We start from the raw sequence: 26713 nt of genomic DNA, 5'->3' as shown, positions 1-26713 counted from the left end.
ACTACAGACTTTATTAGAATTTTACCAGTTTTGCCCCTCATGCATTTTTTTTTTGTCCTAAGATCCCATATTGCATTTAGTTGTTATATCTTCTTAGTCTCCTCTTATCTCTGTTAGTTCTTCATTTTTTCCTTTCTTTCATGACCTTGACATGATTAGTAGTGGTCAGTTATTTTGTAGAATTTTTCTCATTTTGGGCTTGAGAGTTATATATGTTTGCAAGAAAACCACAGAAGTGACGTGTCCTCAGTGTATCATATTAGAAGGTTCATGGTGTTGATATGTCTCACTGCTGGTGATATTTTAACCTTGGTGGCTTTGTTAAGGTGGCTGCTGCTATATTTCTCCACTGTCAAGTTGCTATTCTTTATACTTTGAGATATATTGTTTCTCGCACTTGCTCCCACTGATTTTAGCATCTATTGGTGGATCTTGTCTGCAACAGTTATTACTGTGGCATTTGCTTAACAGTGATTTTGTATTTCTCTCATCCCTTTTGCATTTATTATTGGAATTCTTCTGTAAGAAAGAGATGTCCCTTATTTATTTATTCAATTATATATTTATATAAGTATAATCTCTTGGGTATTTATTCTACAGGTTATAATTCAATAGTAGTAGTATTTTGTTGCTCAAACTGTTATCAGTTTGGCCACTAGTGGAGCTCTACCAGGGTGGCCTCTACCCTTTTTAGAGTACTGCTTTATATTCTGGCACCACAGGCTATTCCTTATTTTATATCTTTCCTTGAATCAACCACTTCTCTAAGGAGCTCTGCTTCCTTTTATTGCAGAATGAAATTTAAATCAAGATCTGGATGCTAGGTGTGCTCATTGGAGTGTCATTACTCCTAGGCCTTCAGAGGACAGAGCTAGGAAATAATGTTTATATACTAACCCGTCCATGCAGGTGAGCATGTGGCATATGCACAAACACATTTATTTCTATATATGATAAAAACTGTGAGTGCATATTGCTACCTTCTATTCCAGTTCAACACCACAAGGTTCATTCCAGCTTTTCCCCTATTCTTATTTGTAACTTTTTTCCTGAAGTGAGGAACCTGGCTCTCATTTATAGTGGATACTAACATATTTATCCACTTTTATATCTTTCTGCACATCAAGTATTTGTGATTTCCAATCCATACCCTTGTGAGAAACATATTTGCTACTTAAATGCAGTTTTTGTGTACAGCTTTGTGTGTGTGTGTCTTTATCGTTATAGTATCTGATGCAAAATTACTGTTTTCCAAAACTACTTAGGTTAGTTCTTTCCCCCACTTCTTTTAGCGTGGTTATGTTCTTCATCTGTAATGCAATTAAGTTCTTTTCTTTGTTTTCCATTTTGGGTTCCCCCAGTTCTGGTTGATTGTCATTATTAATTATTTCATATTACTTTGTTATATGAAACATTACTATTATTAAACATTAGTACGTAAAAGACATACTTAAAAGTAAGAAGTATTACACCTTGTTCCTGCTACCCTGTTCCCATCTCTACCCCCAGCCCCCCTGCTCCCCATCTGTTTTCCATGCTCTATAGTTAACTGGTCTCTTCAGTTTCTGGTTTATTTTTCCACGATTTCTTCTATACAAATGAACAGATTGTGCATGTTTTCTTATATTTTTTTCTCATACAATTTTTTTTATTGAGATACAATTCATATACCATAAAACTCACATGTTTGACATGTACAGTTTAGTGGTTTTTAGTATTTAGTATTTTAGTTTTTAGTGGTTTTTGCACAGGATTGTGCAGCCATCACCACTGTCTAATCCAAGAACATTTTTGTCACCCCCAAAAGAAACCCTGTATCCATTAGCATTCACTTCCCATTCCCCTTCCCCAGGCCCTGGTAACTGCTGATATACTTTCTGCTTTTATGAAATTGTCTATTCTGGACATTTCATGTAAATGAAATTATATAATATGCAGACTTTTTGTGCATGGCTTCTTACACTTAGCATAATTTTTTGAGGTTCGTCCATGTAGCATATATCAATGCTTTATTCCTTTTTATGGCTTAATGATACTCCATTGTGTGAATACACTACATTTTATTCATTCGTGCATTAATTGATGAACATGTGGTTTTCCATTTTTTTCGGCTATTATGAATGATACTGCTATGAACATTCGTATATGAGGTTATGTGTGGACATGTGTTTTCAATTTTCTTGTGTATACACCTGGTAGTGGAATTGCTGGGTCATATAGTAACTGTGTTTATTTTTTTGAGGAACTGCTAAGCTGTTTTCCTATACGCTTTTTCTTATATGAAGAGTGGCATGTTATACTCTTTTGAACTTGACGTTTATCACTTAACAGTACATCTGGGAAGTCACTCCAAATCAGTTCATTCTTTTGAAGAGATACATTTTTAAAAATATTCATTCTTTTTTATAGTTGTATACTACTAGGCTGTGTGGATGTATCCTAGTTTATTTAACTATTCTTCTACTTATGAGCATTTAGATTGTTTCCTGTGTGTTGCAATTATAAACAATGCTGCAATAAATGACCTGTGCATATGTATTTTTGTACTGTTAGAGGTGTACCTTCAAGATAGATTTCCCGTGAGTGGCATTGCTGGGTAAAAAGTTAAGTGCATATGTAGTTTTTTAGGTATTGCCAAGTTTTTCTCCCAAAGTGTTGTACTGATTTGCATTCCTACCAGTAATGTATGAGAGCACCTGTGTTTCCCACAGTCTCACTAACAAAAATGTGTTATTGTTCTTTTTTCCAGATATGACTGATTTTAACAAGTGCTCTATAGTCTTTGTTTTAAGATTTTATTTATTTATTTTTAGAGGCAGGGTATGTGAGGGAGAAAGGAGGGGAGAGACACATCGATATGTGAGAGAAACATTTATTGGTTGCCTCTTGCATGTCTTAAATGGGGGACCTGGCCAGCAATCCAGGCACGTGCCCTGACAGGGAATCAAGCTGGTGAACTTGCGGTTTGTGGGACAATGCCCGACCACTGAGCCACACCGGTCAGGATTTCTGTAGTTTTTTCAGTAACCCAAACCATGGTGGAAGGGCACTTAATGACTGTGGTTGGCAGGTCTTACAGCTTGAAAATGAAATATATTGTCTGCTAATACTACATGGATACATGTGGGTTATTATGTGCAGATGAAATAGATTGGAATGCAATTTCTCGGCTAGCAAGGATTATTCATTGGAAACCTTTTGCATTTAATGGAGGTGCTACATTGATTCATAATATCCATTCTCGGGAGTAATACCTGTGGAATTTCACAAAGGATAACTGAAATTATAAGGAGAGTATTTTTTCCTTTAGCTATTTTTTCCATAAGCTATAGTAGTTATTGGTTCACATTTTATGCTAGTTATTTTGAACAGCACACACAATACATATTAACACCATGCTGTGGCAATTAAAAAAGATTTTATTTATTTATTCTTAGAGGGTAAGGGAGGAAGAAAGAGAGGGAGGGAAACATCAATGTGTGGTTTGGCTTGCACTCGCCCCCTACCAGGGACCAGACCGCAGCCCAAGCATGTGCCCTGGCTGAGAATCCAACCATTGACCCTTTGATTTACCGGCTGGTGTTCAATCCACTGAGCCACATGAGCTGAGGCTTTTTTTTTTTGACCACTGATGGCCATATCTATAACCTTTAATATCTCCTTAAGAAATACGGCCGCCTGGCTGGTGTAGCTCAGTGGATTGAGCATGGGCTGTGAACTGAAGTATTGCCGGTTTGATTCCCAGTCAGGGCACATGCCTGGGTTTCAGGCCAGACAGATCCCAAATGGGGGACACATGAGAGGCAACCACACACTGATGTTTCTTTCCTTCTCTTTCTCCTTCCCTTCTCCTCTTTCTAAAAAAATAAATAAGTGAAGTCTTAAAAAAAAAAAGAAATATGGCCAATTTTAGAAAGATGAAATCTAGAGTTTAAAGTTCTGGATTAGGATAATCCTATCAGATTTTACTGGTGCCTGTAAACTAAGATAACATGGAAAACATTCCTATCTTACAAGGGAACAAACTGTGTCTGACAAGGCTGGAAATTTAAGTTCTTTCCCAGCAAAGTCACTGTTCAGGTGTTTGGAACACATTAATGAAAAAACAAAGATTCTTGCATTGGAAGAACTGATGTTCTTAGTGGTTTTCTGATGAACTGATGTTCTCAGGAAAACAAATGCTGAGTCCTGATTGTGAATGGTCTCAGTAGAGGTCTGGTGTAGTCTTAGTTAACGTGAAATCACCTTTGGTGCTATAAGAATCACTAAATAATACTTGGTTTTACTGGTTACAAAGGGAAGGCCATGAAACATCACAGGATATTTACTTAATGTTGCCCACCAGCTTTCTCATTTCAGGTAATTTGTAGTAGTAGTAGTAGTAGAAATAGTAATGGGATAATAATAGAATAATGGTAGTATAGTACAGCTTTTTCCTCAATTGGGTTTCTATGAGAGTACTACTAAATCCTAATGTTTCAGGATATTTGGATGTTTATTGTCTGTAAAGAATTAACTTCTCTCCAATGCATCTAGAATAGGACTAGTTATGAACCATCCTTGGGAAAACTGAGAAAATATTCACTTCAGAATTCACTTCAAACTCTGGTTTTAGTGATGAACCTCAGTTGAGAAAGGTCATGGTCATTGTAGTTAGATCTTTTTTACCCCTAACTCAACTACTTATTAACAGAGTGATGTTGGTCAAGTCTTAATCTCTTAGCTTTCAGTTTCCTGATCTGTAGAATGGGAATAATAATAGTTGCTCCCTATAGGGCTGGTGTGAGGATTAAACAAAGTCTTTCCAATCTTCATTTATCCATTTCTATGGCTGTAAAAGCTATTTATACGCTGATTGATTCCTACGTTTGTATGTTCATCCTTGACCCCTTCCCTGAGGTCCAGTGTCATAGTTCATCTGCCTATTTCACATCTCATTTGGCTCTCTAGTAGGCATCTCAAACTAAATTTTTACAACACAGAAGGTGTGATTCCTACCCTTGTCATTTCCTATGAAACTACTCCTAGTAAAAGACAGGTCCATTTAACTGGTCACTCAGACCCAAAGCCTGGGTGTCATCTGTGATTCCTTTTCTTTATACCCTATAACCAGTCTATCAGCAGATCCTCTTGGCTCTATCTCTTGAATATATTTTGAATCTGATCACATATCATCATCTCTACCTTATTATTCTGGTCTAAACAGCCTCCTCATCTGCTTAGATAATTACACTATTCTCTTCACTGGTTTCCATTCTTTTTCACTTGACCTCCTACAGTCTATTATGTACTTCATAGCTAGGATGACCTTTGTAACTGTCTGATAGGCCACTCTTCTATTTAATATTTTACAGTGACTTCCTTTTACAATGAAAATGGCCAAATTCCTAGGCATGGCCTACAAGGTACTACATGATGTAGTTAGGTAGCACCTGTTCACCTTTCTTTCTTCACTGCACTTCTGCTACACTGAACTTCCCTATATTTTTAATCATTCTAGGTGCATTCCCAGGGCTTATATTTGTTTTTGCTCTGTTTGGAGTGCTCTTCACTCAGGTCTTTGCATTACTTGCTCCTTTACATAATTCAGAGGGGATCTCAGAGTCTATCTGTATAGAGAGATCTTCAGTTATGGCACTATAGAAAACAATGGCTATCCCTCCTCATTTCTCTTGATTTGTTTTTTATAACACCTGTGGTTCCTGAAATTGAATGACTTATTTGTCTACTTGGTTGTTATTTGGCTTCCTAATAGACTTCCACTAGACTGTAAAGTCCATAAGAGCAGGAACCTTAAATGTATTGTTCATTCCAGTCCCTAGAAAGACCCTGCCCCATAGTGAGCCAGGGGTGCAGCTCTAGGATGTGGTCTATGGAGTAAAATTGTCTCTAACTTAGATTAAGCGATTCTGCCTTCTTAAGGTTTTAAGCCAAAGGACAATTATTAAGTCAGTTAAACACTACTGTGAATTCTGTACATTGGGTACTCACATATGAAATGTTAAGTTTTAGAATTTATAATGTTATCAAGAACACATAATTGTGTATAGGATATGCTAAGTGATATGTAAAAAACAAACTGGAACTTCAGCTCTTGTGTGTTTGCAGGGTTTAACATGCTCTTTGGTTGTCTAATTATAATGGCAGTGATGTTGATGTAGTGGTACTATTTTCTCTTGCACTTGGAAGAGAAATATTTTCCTCACTCTAAACTCTTGATTTAAAGTCTTGTTGGTTTTGGTTTTGGGGGAAATACATTGTTTTCCAAGCTTTTTTTTTTCAAACTTAATATAGTAGCAATTATATGAGCCCTTTTAAATTTTTCTGTATTTTAAAACCTTTCCTGTTAGTCACTATACCATAAAACTGTTTGTCATGGCAACTTTATATGATACAATTCAAATAAGCAGCTTTGCTGTCCTAATTAGAAATATAGTATAACATAACCTAGAACTAGACAGATCCCCCAAATTCATGTGTCAAAATCCTGATCCTCAAAGATAATGGTGTGTTAAGTGGGATTCTTGGGAAGCGGTTAAGACAGGAGGGTAGAAGAGGCTCTGCAGAGCTCCCTAGACTCTTCTGCCATGTGAGGGTAAACACACAAGTCTGCAACTGGAAGAGGGCCCTCATGTGACCATGCTGGCACCCTGATCTCAGACTTCCAGCCTTCAGAACTGCGAGCAGTAAATTTCTGCTATTGATAAGCTAAAAAAACAAAAACAAAAACAAAAACCCCAAACGAAACCAAAAAAACTAGGAAGAATATCTATGTGTTAATATGAGGGCTGTCCAGAAAAAGTCCAGCCATTGTTAATATAATGAAAATGGTTTGTGCTGATGTAACCTGGCAGCCAAGGAGAGTGGACTGGAATGCTCCTGTGTGAAAGATGACAACATCACTGTACTAGTCAGTGGGGATAGTAGACACCATTGAGTGAGCATGAGTACTGTGTGGCTGTCGCATTCAAGATGACTGAGCAAGCAGAGCAATGAATCTGCATCAGATTTTGTGTTAAGCTTGAACATTTTTCTCTGGAAAATATTTGGATGATTCAGAAGGCTGCAGCTATGTGAAACTGGTGATTGGCAACTTTATCTCAACAATGGGCCTGCTCATACATCACATCCCATGCAGAGTTTCTTGGTCAAACATCAAGTCACCTGGGTGACTTAGTCCTGCTACAGCCCATATTTGGCATCCTACAACTTCTGGCTTTTCCCAAAACTAAAATCACCATTGAAAGGGAAGAGATTTCAGACCATCCAAGAGATTCAGGGAAGTATGACAGGGCAGTTGGGAGAGCTTTGTGAGGTCCCGAGATACCTATTTTGTTGGGGACTGAGGCATCATTGTCCTGTGTACATGTTTCTTATATGTTGTATCTTTAATAAATGTCTCTATTTTTCACGTTACATGGCTGGATACCCTCTGGACAGATCTCGTATAATTCAAAAGCATGTGGGAGCTAGTATCTTTTGTATAAGTTTGTACTGAACTTCTTATACAACCAAGTATAGTCATATACTGAAATTCTGTCAGTAATATGGTACTAGTTTCTGTTTTCTCAAAATTGCTCATTATTTTGAAAAGAAGGATTTTTGGACAATGATGGAGAGATTTCTGTAATTTAGTGAAGGTGGTATGGTGGAGTAGACAGATGCACACATAAATAAATAATAATGGGTAACACTTATTGAGCAATTTACTTTGTATCAGGCACCATTCTAAGTACTTTCATTTGGACCATGTTTGAATCTGGTTGAACTGTCTGTTGCTTAAACCACATTTAAACCATTTATTTTGCAAATAAGGAAATTAAAGCATAAGACAGGTTAAGTAATTTGCCCAAGATCACACAACTAGTAAGTGGTAGAATTCAGGAACAAATCGGGGTGTTGGTGTAAACTGTCAGGTGCAGAACATGGAAATGGCCAGCCTTAGCTTAATGGTTTTAGCTGACCTAAAATGCAAGCCAAGTAATGTCATATGGCCCAGGTGGCAAACACAAGGTCCATAGGCTGAATCTGGCCCTCTACCTTGTTTTATCCTGCCTGACACCTTGTTTTTATCTGGCAGCAGTGCCAGGCTCTTGCTTAACTGTTGAGCAGTTACATTTATACAGTCCTAAAATTACATTTGGCCCTTTGAAGGCAACTGTGAAGCTGATGCGGCCCCCGGTGAAAATGAGTTTGACACCCCTGTCATATGGGCATGATCATTCTATATAGGTGTTCAGTAACTCATAATGACAAATAGAATATTAGGTACTGCATGTTGCTTTGGCTTTTAAAAGAATGTTTCTAGTTCTTTTCTTCCAAAGGAGGGGGGAATAGACGTTAGAACAGTAATTAGTATAAAGATTGGACTTTTCTATAGAAAAGTAAATATTAGTGAATCTTTATGCCTTGAAATAGGAAATTTTTCTTAGTAGACCTTGGGAGCAAGTTTAGTCTGCCACCTGTCTAAAGTGCAAACAAGTTGTGAAATAATGACTTATATGTGTATATTTCTTTTTAATTTACAAAGTACTTGGTAAACATTTTCTCAGTTGATCTCATAACACCTCTGTGAAATAGGCAGAGTAGATATTCTGCCATTTGACAAGTTTCCACAGAGGAGAGAGGTAGCTGCCTAAGGAAACGGCCCTTGAATAACTTCTAATTGTGAGACTCTCTTTTATGAAGATTTTACTTATAAAGGAAGTTGCTATTCCTTGGCAAAACTGCCAGAGTTGTAGTGGTGGACTTTTGCATTATATGTTGTTATGGGCTTAATTTCTTAAATAAGTGATTGGAAATTTGCTTAATCTAGAAGCAGAAGAGAATTGGCGTGGTGAATGGGCAAAGATGGCCTGTTACAATTAGCATGTTCTTAATGTTTATTAAATGGAAAGCTTAGGCATTTTTAAGAAATATAATTTAGATTGAGATTATAATTGAAATAGAAATGCTATTGTAATCTTTGTTAATCTAGTATTTTCATTAAAATCTACCAGTGCCCTGGCTGGTATAGCTCAGTGGATTGAGCGCGGGCTGCGAACCAAAGCATCACAGGTTCCATTCCTGGTCAGGGCACATGCCTGGGTTGTAGGCCATGGCCCCCAGCAACCGCACATTGATGTTTCTCTTTCTCTTTCTCCCTCTCTTCCCTCTCTAAAAATAAATAAATAAAAATCTTGAAAACAAAACAAAATAAAAAACCTACCAGTTAGGCTGAAATAGTATTGATGCTGTTTTTATTGTATTGTAGATTAGCATAGAGGTGGGGTTCTTTACTTTTCTGAGGTCAAAGACAAAGTTTGGTAGATTCTGAAAAGGCTGATGTAACCTATGGCCTTAGTGACATGCTTATGAAAGTTTACTGTGTCCCCAGGTTCCTTTGTTTATTTTGAGATAGTTTAAATTGCTCTGGTTAATTTAAATTGGTCTCCGGTTTAATTAAGAGGGACTTTTCAAAATTCTTAAAGGTACCTTATATAAGGGAATAAAGTGAGATGCAAAAAAATTAATAGAATCACTTCATTTAAAGTAGTTGATGATTGACAAAATGTGACTTTGTTTTGCAGAAATCTAAGGAATTGCTGAATCTTACCCATTCTTAGTATTTTTGTTCTGTGTTATTTTCTTTTTCCATAGTGCTTTCTTTTAACTTCCTCCTTATCACCACTCTTGCCCTCTTGGTCTGCCATCTGTTTGTTTGGCTATTTACTTTAGAGTAGGAAGGCAGGAAAGGGTGTTTATACACAAGATAAAACTAGTCCTGTTTGGAACTCAGTGAGCTGGAGTACTTAGGCAGTAAGGCTGCTGCTGATAAATTCTAGAATTACCATAGACCCATAGGACTGGAACAGCAATTTTCAACCTTTATCATCTCATAGCACACACAAAGTAATTACTAAAATTCTGCGGCACACCAAAAAAAATTTTTTTTGCTGATAAAAAAATAGGTGTAGTTTTGATGCATTCACACCAGATAGTTGTTGTGTTGGCTGTTGTCTTTTTTAAAAATTTGACAGTCTAAGGGAAAAGAGGTCAGTGTCCCTGACTACATAGTCAGGTATTGCATGTTTTAAAAATTCTTGTGGCACACTGGTGGCATATCGGTTGAAAATCCTGGACTGGAAAGATGGTCATGACTCTGTGAAATTATCTGCCAAGTTTTTTCTGTGACCATTACTTTATTTAACAGAAAAAACTAAATCATACTTAAACATAATTTTTTTCCATGGAAAACCATAAATTGGTTAGATATTAATAGGCTTGTAAATAAGAATAATTATATAGAGAGTTTAGCATGTTGAATATTAGTGAAATTCATGTCAGATGATTTCTTGTAAATATAGTCTGGTCATGGTAAATTTACACTCACTTATGCGTGACTGTGCATTAATCTGCTATGGGAATATGTATATTATTTGCAGTCCTAGGCAGATAATCCAGTTTCTTAAGACAGCGGTATTTTTTAATCTTTTTTGTTGCAAAATATTTAAAACCTGTATTCGTATAAAACTAGAGAGAATAGTGTGAAGAGCTCCCATGTATCCATCATTGAGTTTCAAAAATTATTATTGGCAGTGTTGTTCCCTCTGTATTTATATCTAACACTATCCCACCTCTAATCCCTGCACTTATTAAAAAATCCTTACCTGAGGACATGCTTGTTGATTTTAGAGAGAAGGGATGGGAGAGAGAGAGAGGAAGAGAAACATTGATCAGTGTCCACTTGCACTTGTCCTGACCTGGTACGGAATCAGCAACCCAAGCATGTGTCCTGACCTGGAATCTAACCCACGACCCTTAGTTTTTATGGAATGACTGACACTCTAACCAACTGAGCCACCTTGGCCAGGACTCCCTGTGCTTTTTGGAACCAATGTCAGACATACTTAATTTGTAAATTTTCAATATTTGCGTATGGCTCTCTAAAAGATAGTCTTTATAAAACAAGCATAATATCATTATCATACTGAAAAAATTATAGCAAGTTTTTAATATTATCATGTATGTAATCAGGTTTCATATTTTTCTGATTGTTTTATATATATATATATAAATACTTATAGTTTGTTTGTTTGAGGTGGGATCCAGATAAGGTCAGTACTTGACAGTTGTTTGGCATGTTGATTAAATTACTTTTAATCTCTTGAACTCTTCCTACATCTCTGTTTTTTTTCTTTCCTTAAAATTTTTTGTTAAAAGAAACCAGGTTGTTTGCCTTAAGAAGTTAACCATTTTACAGATTGCTTCTCTGTAGTGCCGTTTAACATATTCAAGTCTCCTGAATTTCCTGTAAATTGATAAATTTGTAAGAATTTATTTTCTAGGGTTTCTTCCCGCCCGCCCCCTATGAGTTGTTCATAAGAATGGTTCGTGTTTCCATCGGGGGTACGTAAGGACATAAAGTCTTGTTATCTCTTTTTTTGATGTTATTAGCTATTGATGATCATTGCTTAGATTTATTAATTCATTAGGGGTTGCAAAATAGTGAAATTTTATTGTTCCTTCCTCATGTATTATGTGGTGTTCTTTTGGATAGTTTAATGATGTAAGTTGTATGTTTTGGGCATTTTGTTTATGTTAGAATTGGTTCTGGGATGATTTGACAAGATTCTGTGGTACAATTCCTTTAAGGGATGAGTGAAAGTCCTTATTGAAAATTCAGGAAAAACTTGGGGATATTGAGTAACTGGACTTTGTTTAAAGGACGTTTGGCCAATAACGTTTGGTTAATGTCCATTGTGAGACAGCAGCTTGTGACCCAGCATGTGTAGCTGGTCATTGGTGTTTGTTCTTTTTAGCGGTCAGTGTCCCTATTCAGAAATTTCAGAAGTGATTTGTGCAGCAACAGCTACTAGTTTCTTGAGCCAGATTTCTCAGCATGAGTTTGAGAACAGGCCCTGGGTGTGAATCAGATTTAAAAAATATTGAGTGTATATAACACGGTATTTTGTATTAGAGGTTATCAAAGAACTGAAGCAGCATTTCCCAGTGTAGCTCCTTGACAAAAGGCTTTTGGGGTCAAATAAACTTGGTAAACAATGTTCACTTTATCCTCTTGGAATGTAATGATATATATTAACATGTAAAAGACCTGCAGTTAAAAAACAAGCCCTGTTTAACATTAGCTCAGCATTTTCTTTTTTTAAATATATTTTATTGATTATGCTATTACAGTTGTCCCATTTCCCCCTTCACTTCCCTCTACCCTGCACACCCTCTCCCACCCACATCCCCCCCTTTAGTCATGTCCATGTGTCATACTTATAAGTTCTTTAGCTTCTACATTTCGCATACTATTCTTACCCTCCCCCTATCTATTTTCAACCTACAATCTATGCTACTTATTCTCTGTACCTTCCCCCCCCCCCTTCCTCCCACTCCCCTGTTGCTAACCCTCCATGTGATCTCCATTTCTGTGGTTCTGTTCCTGTTCTAGTTGTTTGCTTAGTTTCTTTTGGTTTTGCTTTAGGTGTGGTTAATAATTGTGAGTTTGCTGCCCTTTTACTATACATGTTTTTTTTTTATCTTTTCTTAGGTAAGTCCCTTTAACATTTCATAAAATAAGGGCTTGGTGAGGATGAACTCCTTTAACTTGACCTTATCTGAGAAGCACTTTATCTGCCCTTCCATTCTAAATGAAAGCTTTGCTGGATCGAGTAATCTGGGATATAGGTCCTTGTCCTTCATGACTTGGAATACTTCTTCCCAGCCCCTTCTTGCCTGTAAGGTCTCTTTTGAGAAATCAGCTGACAGTCTGATGGGAACTCCTTTGTAGGTGACTGTCCCCTTATCTCTTGCTGCTTCTAGAATTCTCTCCTTCATTTTTACCTTGGCTAATGTAATTATGATGTGCCTTGGTGTGTTTCTTCTTGGGCCCAATTTCCTTGGGACTCTCTGAGCTTCCTGGACTTCCTGGAAGTCTATTTCCTTTGCCAGAATGGGGAAGTTCTCCTTTATTATTTGTTCAAATACGTGTTCAAAATCTGTTGCTTTTCCTCTTCCCCTTCTGGTACCCCTATAATTAATTCGGATGTTGGAACGTTTAAAGATGTCCTGGAGGTTCCAAGGCTTCTCCTCGTGTTTTTGAATTCTTATTTCTCCATTCTTTCCTGTTTGGTTGTTTTTTTCTTCCTTCTGGTCCACTCTATTGTTTTGAGTCCCAGTTTCCTTCCCATCACTATTGGTTCTCTGTGCATTTTCCTTCATTTCTTTTATGGTAACCTGCATTTTTTCATCTAATTTGCGCCCAAAAACAGCCAATTCTGTGAGCTCCCTGATCACCAGTGTTTTGAACTGTGCATCTGACAGATTGGCTATCTCTTGGTCGCTTAAAATGATGAGTCCTCGGGCATTGATCTGTTCTTCTGTTTGAGACATGTCTCTCTCTCTCTCTCTCTCTCTTTTTTTTTTTTGGTCTGGTCACTTCTGTTATGGTGAGGGGCGGAGCCTTAGGTGTTCACCAGGGTTGGCACCCCAGTCGCTAGATTGTGATGTTGTATGTGGGGGTGGGGGCGGGGGCGGGGGCGGGAGGGAACAATGGCGGTAGCTCTGTTCTCCATGGGACCTCAGTCCCTTCTCTGGGATCCTGGGTTGTGTGCTCTGCCCTGGTCCACAATCTCGGCCTCACTGGGTCTGCCAGCTGCCGCTTGCATACTCAGAGTCTACCCGCTGCGATCTTGTGCGCCCCAGATACCTTATGCACCCAATTCTCCCTGTTCTTGGTGCCGTGATCTGTGCTGCACCCCATGCCCAGCAGCTCCTCTCCACCCCTCCTACCCGTCTGGATGAACAGGTCTACTTCAACTTCTTGGCTGTCCGACTTCCATTCAGATAAATTCTCTGTCAGTTCTGGGTGTTATTCTGCCTCTAACTTGTTGTTCCAATCTTGGTTGTGTGTGGAGGTACAGTGTGTCCACCTATGCCTCCGTATTGGCCGGAAGTCCAGCTCAGCATTTTCCAAGTTTATTTTGATCACTGAACCTCCCCGCCCCCATAATAACCCCTTGAAGAACTAGTGGAACAAATTTTGTAGAGGAAACAAATTTTGGGAAATGTTGGATTAGAGGATTTAAACACAGAATTTGAAAAATGACTAGTGATAAAGAGTGTATATAATTTCACTACAGTGATATGGAGAAGTTTTTGATAGGTCATTTTTTTAAAGGTTTTATTTATTTATTTGTAGAGAGAGTGGAAGGGAGGGGGAAAGACAGGGAGAGAAACATTGATGTGAGAAACATTGATCTCATACACACCCTGCCCAGGGACTGAACCTGCAGCCAGGCATGTGTCCTGACCAAGAATCAAACCAGGACCTTTCACTTTGCAGGAGGACGCCCAACAAACTGAGCCACACCGATCGGGGCAGTAAAGCATTTTTCAGTGAGAAAACAAGAGGCAAATGTTGGTTGTTTTATCGTAGCTTGTAAGTATTATACTTTTAGGAAAGCAGTGGCAGGAAAGGACTTCAGTCATAACATTTATTACATACCAGGAATTTTTGTCAGGCCTCCTTTTTATATAATTAATAAATCATTTAATCTTCACAGCAACCTTATGCCGTAGGTACACTGTTGTTATCTCAATTTTAAAGAACATTGAGGCACAGAGACATTAAGTAAATTGTTGAAGGTTACATTGCAGAGTTGGTGACATAGCTGGGCCAGGATCTGAGCGTAGTCATCCTGGTTCCAGAGTTCCTGTGTGTAACCACTACTCTGTACTGCAAGATATGGCACACGGAAATTATGAAGTAGAAATAGATTAAAAAGGGGATTTAAAGGCTTTTTTTTTAGGGAACAGATGTATTTTCTTTAACTTTCAGGCAGTCAGGACCATAAGAGAAGAATTTGAAGAGCTGGCTGTGTCCTAGTGAAGATAGAAAACATGGAGACCTGGGAACTATTACTCACAAAAAAGGTACACTTCCCTCCCAAAAGATAGATTAGGTGCAGGTATAAGGCTGAATTAAGAAGATCCTGTTAATACTAGAATTTCAGACTTAGAAGTAAATTGGAGCTCACTTAATAAGACTCCCTTATTTTATACATGAGATCTGAGGTTTCATAGTTTGTTTATGTAATTGTAGTAATTATAGCTCATATTAGTATATTACATTAAAGCACTTTTACATGGCTTCTTTGATCCTCTAAGCAAACTGGAAAGGTAGGTAGGTAGGTTTCATATTTTCCACAGCAAAGCTGGTTCTTGAATTTAGATTTTTTGCATTTTAAAAACTAAAGCTTTCTACACTGTTATCACATTGTCTCAGTTATGAATAACATATTAAAGTATGCGTGGTTTTGAAATGAGATGAAGATTTGGGTCAGAAAGAAAAGCTGTGTTTTAACAGATGGAAAGTGTAAAAAATAATGTGCTATTGTAAAAATAATTTTTAGACAATTTAGGTATAAAGAAAATAGTGAAAACTATCCCACTGTGTAAAAATAACCACTGTTAAATTCTAATGTGTAGCCCTGCCTTGGTGGTTCAGTTGGTTGGAGTGTCACACCTATACCAGTGTTGCAGGGTTTGATGCTGGTCTGTGTGCAGGCCCAGGCAACCCTTGGGACCCTGGTCTGGATGATCCTGAGTCAGGGAGTATGTGGCAGGCAACCAATCAATGCTTCTCTCTCTCAGATTGATATTTCTGTCTCTCCCTCCCCCCTCTCTAAAAGCAATGAAAAAAAAAAAAGTCTTCTGGTGAGGATAAAAAATTAAAAAAAAATTAAAATGTATAGTTCTTCAGGTTTTTTTCTAGATCTGTCTATAGGATTTTTTTCAAAATTCTATACATACTGTTTTATAACCTGAAATACTGTATTTGTAAAAGGGAACATTAATAGGCATCTGGTCTTTTGCCTTTGCTGTGATAAAAAGGTACACGCTGGGACAGCAGGCATAAAATGGTTATATCCTGGGCAAACTGGGATGCATAGAGTCAACCCCATCGCTCTCCCCGCACTCTATAGCTGACTGGTTAGGAAAGGCTACGTTAGGTTAATTTAAAGAGGCAATGAGTAGTATAAAGTAGTATGGGAAAAAACTTTCACACTAGTGGATTAAAAGATAATAACTCATACCATTTTAAGTAAACATTAAGGAGCATAAAATACGGTTCTTTTGGAGCAACTCTATGAGCCTTTTGTATGTATGTGTGAACACATGTGTGAGTGTGTGTGTGTATAACTTGTCTGTACTGATCAATACTGTTGGAATGGTGAGGGGGAAAGGAGTCTGCTGTGTTGGGTTGTAAAGTGGATATTTCTACTTGAAGTCAGTTCTTTAACATACCTTGCTTTTGTTTTATTGAATGTATCTAGTAATATGCTTTGTTAATCGCTCTCTTCGCCCAATAAGATTTTTGGGATGGCCTTATTCTAAAAATATCTTTCTATTTGAGGATTGGGTTATATTTTATTTACATCCCTCAATACTTCTTTGTTGGTTCTAAGTTGATGGTAAGACTTTGTGAGTTTATCTATGCTAGTTCCTTTGCCAGTCCATATAAATTTTATAATAAGCTTGGGATTTTGATAAGTATTGCATTAAATCTATAGGTCAGTTTGGAGGAGAACTGACATTTTTATATTTAGTCTTCCAATCTAGGAACATGACAGGTCTCTCCATTTATTTACATTTTGATTTTTTAAAAAAATCTATATCTTACAGTTTTCAGCATATGGGACATAGATATTTCATTAAAAAGTGTTTTTAAAGCTTTTTATTAAACTATAATATATTTATAGAAGTATATGTATAGTAAATGCACAGCTTGATTGATTGCACAGGGATGGATTCATTTTCAAATTCTGATGTTTTCTGTCAACTGAAAGATTTTTAGGAGGGAGTTAGGTAGGGTTCAAGATGAGAGAATAAGAGAAACTTGCCATTTCCTTTTGGGCCAGGTCGTTATAGTGTGTCTTCATTGTTTTGTTTAAAAGAGAATTCTCAAGACAATAGTTGTATTCACAGATTGATTGTTAAGCTCATTTCCAAATGAGTTTCACCATTTATTTTTCCTTGCTGTGATTTACCACTAGTCATGTTACAATACAGATTTGTCTAGATGTTTTCTGATATATAGGAATTCATACTATTTTAAAACAATAAAAGTGTGGATTAAATATTTAAGAGATGGATAGACTTGCCTTCTCATTTTTGTTAAACCCAGCTACTAGTACCTGCCCTTTATCTTCCTTCTGTGTAGTTTGTAGAAAGCACAAGCTTAAGTAAACTTGCCTTGCTGTCTGGCTTTTATCTTCGTTCTAAGGAAGAGTAGGCAACTTACTGTCTGTGTTTAGGGTTGCAGTATTTTCCTGCCTGCTCCTTTTTGAATTAACTTAAAAATCTATCTCTTGAGTTTATAGAGATGGTACCACTGTAATTACTTAAAGGAAAAAGAATTGTTACAAGGAAGTTAAAAGTGAGATTTACTTAATACAAATACTCTGGGAATAAATAAGTTGACTACATATGCTCTATCAGGAAGTGTTACAGAACCCCACCTATGCTGTTCTGGAACAGCTGTGGGGTTTGATTGCCTGCTGCCAAGAAGTGTGATTTCCAGTGCAATAGTTTGGTGAAAAAGGAAAGGGGTTGTTTATTTACAGATTATACAGATTCAGAATAATAGAGGATTTCTGCTGTTCAGTTCTATTTTCTTTAAAACATCCAAAAACACATAATCCTGTCCCCTTCTGTCAACCCAGGCCAGTCTCAGAATACGCCAGTCAGAGGTTACCGTCTTTCAGAAAAGCAGAAATCTGCAGCTCAGCATTCCTGGTCATGGTTCAGCATTCCAGGCATCTCCCACTAATCTGTTCTTGATTAGGCTGGTCCCTGCAATTCCTAGCTCCATCAGCTCTGTGACGGTGTTCTCCAGGCAGGTTTTCCAGTGGGTCTCCTCTTTCTTACTCTAGCTCTTAATCCAAAACTGTGTGGCATCTCCTTACTCCAAACCATGTGGCACCTCCTTACACATCAAACCTCATGGCCGAATCCTATTTCATGGCTGCTTCCTTATGGCTGTCTATGGGGCAGCCCTTCTATGCCGTTTCAAACCTCATAACTGCTACCTACTCTTTCAGCCCTCATGGCAGAATTCTCAATAAAGCAGAAGTAGCTCCTCAGTCACTGCAGATAGCATGGCTAAATCCTTTTCCCTCTTTCTGCCCACTCTTATTTGAAGTGCTGACCCAGAGCTTGCTTCCTATGTGACCTCAAATCTGGCCCCTCCTGTAATGAGCTACTTTTGCCAGTTCCCCCATATCTTTTACCTTCTTTTGGTCGCTTTTTTTTTTTTTAAGATTTTATTTATTTATTTTGAGAGAGGGAAGGGAGGGAGAAAGAGATAGAGAGAGAAACATCAATGTGCAGTTGCTGGGGCCGTGGCCTGCAACCCAGGCATGTCCCCTGACTGGGAATGGAACCTGTGATGCTTTGGTTCGCAGCCCGCTCTCAATCCACTGAGCTACGCCAGCCAGGGCTTGGCCACTGTCTTTAGTCAGGGCAAGAGTCTCCTGTGATACATGGACATCCAGATTGGACCACCACTTCTGGCTATGTCACGAGTCACTATGTGGTCTGAAAGTCATGTAGACCTGGGGTGGTAGCAGAGCTATCAATTAGCTACTAACTTACCATTGTTATGAAAAGTATTTTAACTGCTATATCATCCCCACCCCCTAACCATGGGCTATAGGGAATATTTTTGGGGACCCCCACCCTGCTCTGTACCCTGTTATAGAAGGATATGGTTAATAAATGGGAAAACCATACTTATTTAATCCCTATATATACTTTTATTGTAAAATATAGTCTTTTTTTTTTTCATTTTTATATCACCAGGACCCAGCTGTGTGTGATTCAGCTGTTTCTGCCCTCTTCTTTTCAACTTTCATTTTGAAAATTTCTCAAACCTATAGAAAAAAGTTGAAGAATACTGTATTTTGCTATGTATAATGGGCCCCTGTGTATATTGTGCACCATATTTTGTGTGTTATACATGGGATTCTTATACCCATTATTATTCCCATGGTATGTAATTATTACACCTATGTACAATGTGCATCTTTATTTTCCCTCAAAAATTTGGGTAAAAAAGTGTGCATTATACACGGCAAAATATGGCAGTACAATAACTACCCATATACTTTTTACCTAGTTTCACAAATTGTAACATTTATATTTTGTCACAGTTTTTTTTCTTTTTTCTAAACACACACACACACACACACACACACACACACACACACACAATTTTGCTTTAAGTGAGGGTAAGTTTTTGTCACCAAGATACTCCACCCCCTCTAGTTCTTCCATTGTGCATCTTCTAAAACTAACTACATTCTCCAACATAACCACAATACTTTAATCCATGTCTAAGGAAAATAACATGAATTTATTGTCATCTAATACACACTGTCTGTATTTAATTTTTTCTAGTTGTCTCCCACATATCCTTTGTAACTTATTTTTTTTTTTTTTATGATTCAGGATCTAATCACATTCACATTCACATACTACTTTTGGTTTTTATATCTCTTTTAATCTATAACAATACTCTGGCTTTTAAATGACATTAACTTTATTGAAGAACCTAGGGCATTGCCTTAAAATAATGTCCTATAATCTGAATTTGCTGATTGTTTCTTTAAGATTATATATTTAGGCTAAACATTTAGTGCATGAGCACTATATAGATGGAGTGTACTTTTTGCATCACTTTAGGGGGCATTTAATTCTATTTTTATAGGTGATCCCAAGTTTGATCACTTGTTTATCGTGGTGACTACTACCAGATTACTTCACTATAAATGCACTTTCCCCCCTTTATAACTAATAACTAATACCACCTCTAGATAGAGGTGGTATTTTGAGATTGTGTGAAAGTCCTTTCTCCTACAACCCTTTCCTGACAGTTGAAGCATCTACGGAAAGATCGTTCTTGCCTAGATAATTCTTTTCTTTTTTTAACAAAAATATATTATTAAGCAATATACCCACATAGTACAAAGGGGGTTACAGCAAAACGTGTATGTCTCCTTTTTGTTCCCTAACTCCACTTTCTTAGTTTTTCTCAGAGTTAACCATTCCCATTTCTGTGTGTGTGTATCTTTCAGAGATTCTAAACCCTTTCAGTCATGCATTCATATATATTCTCTCATTTTTTCTTACACAAATATTTTTCTTTTTACACAGTGGCATACTGCAGACTGTTCTACATCTAATTTTTTTATTGTTGTAAAATAGATAACATCTGACATTTAAAACAGTTGTAAAGTATACAGTTCAGTGCCATTAAATGTATTCAGTGTTGTGACATCACTACTTTCTATATCTAAAACTTTTTTCATCATTCCCAACAAAAACTCTGTACCCATTAAACAATAATTCCCTTTTCCCTTCTTTCCTACGGCCCTTTTAATCCCCATTCTACTTACTTTATCTAGGAATTTGCTTATCCTCGGCAGCTCATAGAGGGGAAATCATATAATATTTATCCTTCTATGTCTGGCTTATTTCACTAAACAAAATATAACAAGGACCATTCGTGTTGTACCATATATCAAAATTTCATTTCTTTTTATGAGTACTACTTCGTTATATGTATATACCACATTTTGTTTATCTGCTTATGGACATTTGAGTTGTTTCTGCCTTTGGGCTGTTGTGAATAATTCTGCTCTGAATATTGGTGTACATATATCTGTTCAAATCCCTGCTTCCAGTTCTTTTGAATATACTGAGGAGTGGATTGCTTAGTCTTCATCTTAGTGTATTTAGAACTTAATATATCATGGTTATTATAAGTCAGCATGTCCCAGATAATTACAGATAGATATTTCTCATTCATTTTAATGATTTCCTTGAATCTCAGTGTATATGCATTATTTATTTAACCAGTTTCTTATAGGTAGATTTTAGATTCTTTCTCATTTTTGTTTTTTACCTTACTTTTCTTTTCCCTTCAAAACAAGGCTGCAATGAATAAGATATTTTTTAGTTTAAGCAATACCTTATTTTTTAAAGTATTTTTTATTGATTATGCTATTACAGTTTTCCGAATTTTTCCCTCTTTATCCCCCCTCCATCCTATCCCCCCAACCCTCCAGCATTCTGCCCACTTTAGTTCATGTCCATGGGTTGTATATATAAGTTCTTTGAGTCCTCTGTTTCCTATACCATTTTTTATCTTTCCCCGTCTATTTTATGTCTACTGATTGTGCTTCTTCTTCCCTGTACCTTTTCCCCCATTCCTCCCTTCCCCCCCCCTCCACTGAAATCCCTCCATGTGATGTCCATTTCTGATTCTGTTCCTATTCTGGTTGTTTGCTTAGTTTTTGTTTTTGTTGTTTTTCTTTTCTTTTAGGTTCATTTGTTAATAGTTGTGAGGTGGTTGTCCTTTTATTGTTCATATTTTTTATCTTTTTTTTCTTAGATAAGTCCCTTTAACATTTCGTATAATGAGGGCTTGGTGATGAAGAGCTCCTTTAACTTGATGTTATCTGGGAAGCACTTCATCTGCCCTTCCATTCTAAATGAAAGGTTTGCTGAATAGAGTAATCTTGGAGATAGGTCCTTGCCTTTCATAACTTCCAATACTTTTATCCAACCCCTTCTTGCCTGCAAGGTTTCTTGTGAGAAATCAGCTGATAGTCTTATGGGAACTCCTTTGTAGGTAACTGTCTCCTTTTCTCTTGCTGCTTTTAGGATTTTCTCTTTGTCTTTAATCTTGGGTAACTTGATGTGCCTTGGTGTGTTCCTTTTTGGGTCCAACTTCTTTGGGATTCTCTGGGCTTCCTGGACTTTCTGGAAGTCTATTTCCTTCACCAGTTGGGAAAGTTTTCCTTCATTATTTGTTCAAATCAGCTTTCAATTTCTTGCTGCTGTTGTTCTCCTTCTGGCACCCCTATAATTCGGATATTGGAACGTTTCAGGTTGTTCCAGAGAATCCTTAGCCTCTCTTCATTTTTTTGGATTCTTGTTTCTTCTGATCCAGTTGGATGTTTATTTCGTCCTTTTGTTCCAAATCTTTGCTTTGAATCCTGATTTTCCTTCTTGTCACTGTATATTCCCTGAATATTTTGCTTTATTTCATTTTGGGTATCTTTCATTTGTTCTTTTATTTTTTGACCAAGCTCAATCAGTACTCTTCCTTCCTTCCCCTCACTCTTAAAAAAATAAAAATAAAAATAAACTGTTTTGTGTGCTCACAACTGTAAACCTACTTTTGCCCCATCTTGTATAGTTATAGAAGACTTTTCAAAAAATGTACAAATGGAACTGACCTTAGTTCATTAGTGAATATGCTAGGGTATACATCCCTCTGATTTACTTTTAAGCCAGTTAGTATTTGGTGCTATTATGTACTCCCATCCTCATTTCTTTTGATATCATCAGATAGTCTAAATTTTATCTTTTTCTTTCTCAAAATCATATTCACATATTTGTATTCTGAAATTGTGTGAGGAGCTAGCCTTAGTACCTGCTTCCAACATTATTTCCCCATTATTTATTCTAGAAGGCCTCATAAGAATGATTTTTTGAGGTGTAAATTGGACATATCATTGGGAATTCAGTGAGGGTAAGTTTACCAAAAACATTATGATTGCCATGACTTAGGCTTTAGATGCTAGCAAATTAAAGGTTCTGAAGAAGGGAGAAGAGAGTTTTCTGTACAATGTATGATGAGGACCACTGGCTTTTTCATGCCTCTAGAAAATCTGCTTTTGTTGAAATCTGTTGTCTGGTTCATGGCCACTGGTCAGTTACAAATTAATGTATCCTGCATGTGCTGACATTTCTATTTGCATTTGTGCACTAATTGCATCTATTTGTGTAACAGGTTGTTGAACTTGACTACTTGATAACTTGCTTTACTCTTTTTGTTCTCAAAGATTCTTTCATTATAAAGTACATTGGTATTCTAAAACCCAGAGGTTGGTAGCAGCCAATTCTTTGGAATCATATTGAAAACAGAATAATTCAAAACATGGTAAATTTGCTTATAGCTAGTTGTCAACTTTTTATACTAAAACATTGTAATGATATAATGAGTTAAAATAATTCCTATATTTGTCAACAAGAGTTACTGTATTTCTAAGGTTACACTAATTTTCATGATGGAATATAAAAGAAAGAACTTAAAATAGTTCAGATTACTTACCTTTGGGGGTTACATGGTTAACAGAGACCATACAATGCAATGCCTAACATTTATTTTTATAGTTTCAAAGTACTTCTATGTAAGAGACCTTCTATGTAAGAAAATTCCAATATGAGAAAGATAATTGTGGGTTAAGCTTATTAAACCAGTTTTAATTGGGGTCGAATGGGGAGCTGATAGATCTGAATTAGTACACGAAAGAAGTATCTAATTTGTTAGGTAGAGAGGAAGGGGTGGGCATTCTAGGGGGCAGTAGCATGAGTAAGAGTAGGAGTGAACACATCTCAGCTGAATGCTGGTAAGTATTGTAGGGTGCCTGCCTGACAAGAGCAGAGGAAGGGGCATGGGGTGGTTAAGATTTGATAGGTTGGAGGAAATAGTTGGTTGTGAGCCTTGCAGAGCAGAGTAAGGAATTTTAATTCTAGGGAACTATCACTTAGAGTCCTGGCAGGAAATAAATAGACTAGTTACAGAGATTTGGGTAGGATTAAGGAAAACAACAAGGGATTGAAGTTTCCAAGGCCTATAAATATTGAGGAGCCATTGATACTTTTAAGCCAAAGGGGGCAAGAACAGGAACACTGACGCCTGATGAGAGCTGGAACAGTGGAAGCCAAACAGTGGATAGGACCTGTAGCTGTAGAGGAGAGGGGTCTGAAGTAGAGAGAAAGCCAGGGACATAAGGACCCCAATAACTTCTTCTTCTGACCCTCTGATTTCTTGCTAGTGCCTCTCATTGTCCCGACCCAACTAAAGGCCAGGGAAGCTTTGGCAGTGTAGTCCTAGAGGTCAGCCTTAAACGGCACCAAGCAGAATATGGAAGGGTAGAGATTTAGTTTGGAGACAGGGGTTAAATAGAGAATGTGTAGCCCAGAACCCATTTAAAATATTGTGAATTTGTAAGCAGAGGAATGTTGCTTTTTTGTTTGTTTGTTTTGGTTGGAATTTAATCTTTATTTACAGGACACTGCAGAAATAAAGCCATTGAAAAAAGCTTCATACAGTATGTACAGTTTGGAACTGTTAAAGTATAGTTTTGTTGTAAAAAGTGCTATAATAATAACAAACCATATTTAGAAAGAGTTCTTAGTAGAGAAATACCAAACATAGTACACAGCAAACAACTTTTTATGCCTCAGTTGTACAGTCTAAAAGTTAAAAGTCCCAGGAGTGTCATCTTGAATTTGGAACATATAGCCATCAGAGGTGGTGTCTGGCACAACATTCTAATCTTCCTCTACAGAGAAATACTTCTCAATCAAGTTTAATGAACATTTGTACACAGACTAATTTTCATGGTTTTGTAGAGCTTTAGTTTTGTCCAAACCTCCACATTCTTCAGCTGTTGTACTAACTAACTTTCTCAGTTTCACCTAGTTCCTTAGCAGCCTGAAGGATATTTGAAATGGCATCCGGAATAACCAGAATGATTTTGGTATCCTTTTCAGTTAAGTTGTTCATCAGTGGTTATTAAGTCACAATGAACAAGTTATGCAATCTGTTCAGCTCTTCCACCTCTTATATAGTTGGTTTCAGCCCATACAGCTTACCTGTGTCTTAAAGCCTGCCTTAGAGGAAACAACAGTAAGGACTAGGACTCATCCAGGATTCACAACTTGCTGTATTTTGTCCTGGTGGCCAGCAGTGATGTTTGACATTGTCCATGTAGATTCCTTCTGAATCTTAGTTTTGGAGTTCATCAACAGGCAGGGAAAGATAGCAAATACTCCTGCATCTATTACAACCCAATTCTGTTCTTCTGTCCTAGTGACAATATTTCCTATGATTCTTAATGTGGGAGTTACAATTGGCAGTTCCGTAGCTCCTAGGAGCTTCACAAATTGGGCCACAACTTCTATTTTCATAACCATTTTAATCCATTCATTTGGACCATCAGTAAGGTAGGAAATGGCCCAGCAGATATTTGCTAACACTTCTGGATCATCATGATATGGGAGATGAACTAAAGTAGGGAGAATCTGCTCAATGGCATCTACCGGGGGTGCATGGTTCTTGTGACAAAGGTTTGAAAGGTCTTGCCTGGGTAAGATTACATAAGTAACCACATGCTAATGATGACATTATCAGGAACTGCAAGAAGAGCCAACATGGGTCAGCTGCACCATACTTTATAACCAAGTCTTAGAAAACTGAACCATCACCTGCTGTGGTCCCTAGAGCCCATGTAACTTGTTCACTGATGTGAGAATGGGGAGATGTCAATGGAGAAATGAATGCTGGGATAGCATCTCCATCAACTGTAGCCTAGATCTGTTCCTGTGTCCTGGAAGCAATGTTAGTGAGGGCCCAAGCACATTCAAACTGAATGGGACTACAGTCAGTTTTGCTAAAGGACACAAATTTTGGAACTTGTTGTCTATGGGTGGCTGCTTTTCCCTAGAAAGCAGTTTCCTTGCAGCCTAAGTAGCTTGGAGCTGGCTTTCCAAATTGTTGCTATTTATGCCTTTGACAATGTCCTCAGCAGACCAATTTACAGAGCCCTAGGTATTATGGTTTTCCTGCAGTGGAGAAATAGCGTCATTGGGAAAACAAGCTTACATTTCTTCTTTTCAGCATCTGATCATCCTTAGCTTTCCTCAGCTCCACGTTAACTTCTGTTCAGCAGTGTCTCATTTCTGTACTCTATTTCCCCTTGTTCTTGAATCTGTTTAGGTGGGCAGCTGGTGAATTAGCATTCTTGTTGGTGCACATGGTTATGAGACAAAGGTGAGATAGCTACACAGCCACCTCAGGTTTTCATAGGAGGTGGTGCGGGACAGACAGGCTGTGGTTCAGTTGCTCTGAAAATGTCCAACACAGGTTAGCCTGAAGACTGTGTGACCAGCAGAGGAATGTTATACTGAAAATGTTCTTGTGGGAAGATTTGGTTTAGTGGATTTTGAGGGTCTTAAAAAAATTAATACATCAGGCAAAGTTCCCATTTAAAACAAAAAGGCAGAATGAAATCTGTTATCAGATTTATCCTCATAGCCCAAGGAGGACCTTCACAACCTCTCGATTTTTAACCATCTCATGTGGATGTGGGACCTGCCCATTCCTATGTGGCTTCTTTATATCCTTAGTTATAGAACTTCTGTTTAGCTAGATTTCAGGTGGTTCTCAATGATAGTTGTTCTGTAGTTGTAGTTTTGATGCGGTCATGAGAGGATGTGAGGACCACATTTACCTGATCTACCCTTAATGTGCTTTTTGAAGAACAAAAGTTTTAAATTTTGATAAAGTTCATGGAATCATATTTTTGAGACCTGTTTAAGAAATCTTTGCCTAATCCAGGGTTGCTAAGATTTCTTTCTCATGTTTCCTTCTAGAGATTTTCTTCCTTGTGTTCTTTTTAGGGATCTTATATTTGGGTCTACGAACCAATTAGAGTTGATTTTTGTATATGGTATGCAATTAGGGTCAAAGTTCATTGTTTTCTACATGCATATCCAGTTATTTCAGCACCCTTTGTTGAAGATTATCCTTTCCCCAGTAAACTGCCTTAGCACCTTAGTTAAAAATCAGTTGGCCATGTACATG

At 37.4% G+C, this 26713-nt stretch overlaps 1 protein-coding gene and 1 pseudogene across 10 annotated transcripts in view; one reads left to right on the top strand and one right to left on the bottom strand.

Moving 5' to 3' along the window:
• Positions 1 to 26713, top strand: part of HERC1 (HECT and RLD domain containing E3 ubiquitin protein ligase family member 1) — a 179421-nt gene that overhangs the window by 2951 nt on the left and 149757 nt on the right. The window contains exon 2 of one of the 10 annotated variants that reach the window (XM_045822525.1): positions 14828 to 14922. The exons of the other annotated variants lie outside the window; for them this stretch is intronic. The gene's annotated coding sequence lies outside the window, so the exon portion shown is untranslated. The remainder of the gene's footprint in view (positions 1 to 14827; positions 14923 to 26713) is intronic. 10 annotated transcript variants of the gene reach the window in all.
• Positions 24322 to 25885, bottom strand: LOC123808138 (annotated as a pseudogene).

The sequence above is a fragment of the Phyllostomus hastatus genome, unplaced genomic scaffold (assembly GCF_019186645.2).
Source record: "Phyllostomus hastatus isolate PE091 unplaced genomic scaffold, TTU_PhHast_1.1 phas_scaffold_501, whole genome shotgun sequence".
Lineage (NCBI taxonomy): Eukaryota > Metazoa > Chordata > Mammalia > Chiroptera > Phyllostomidae > Phyllostomus > Phyllostomus hastatus.
The sequence above is the reverse complement of the archived record's forward strand: the minus strand, read 5'-3'. Positions and strand labels throughout refer to the sequence as shown.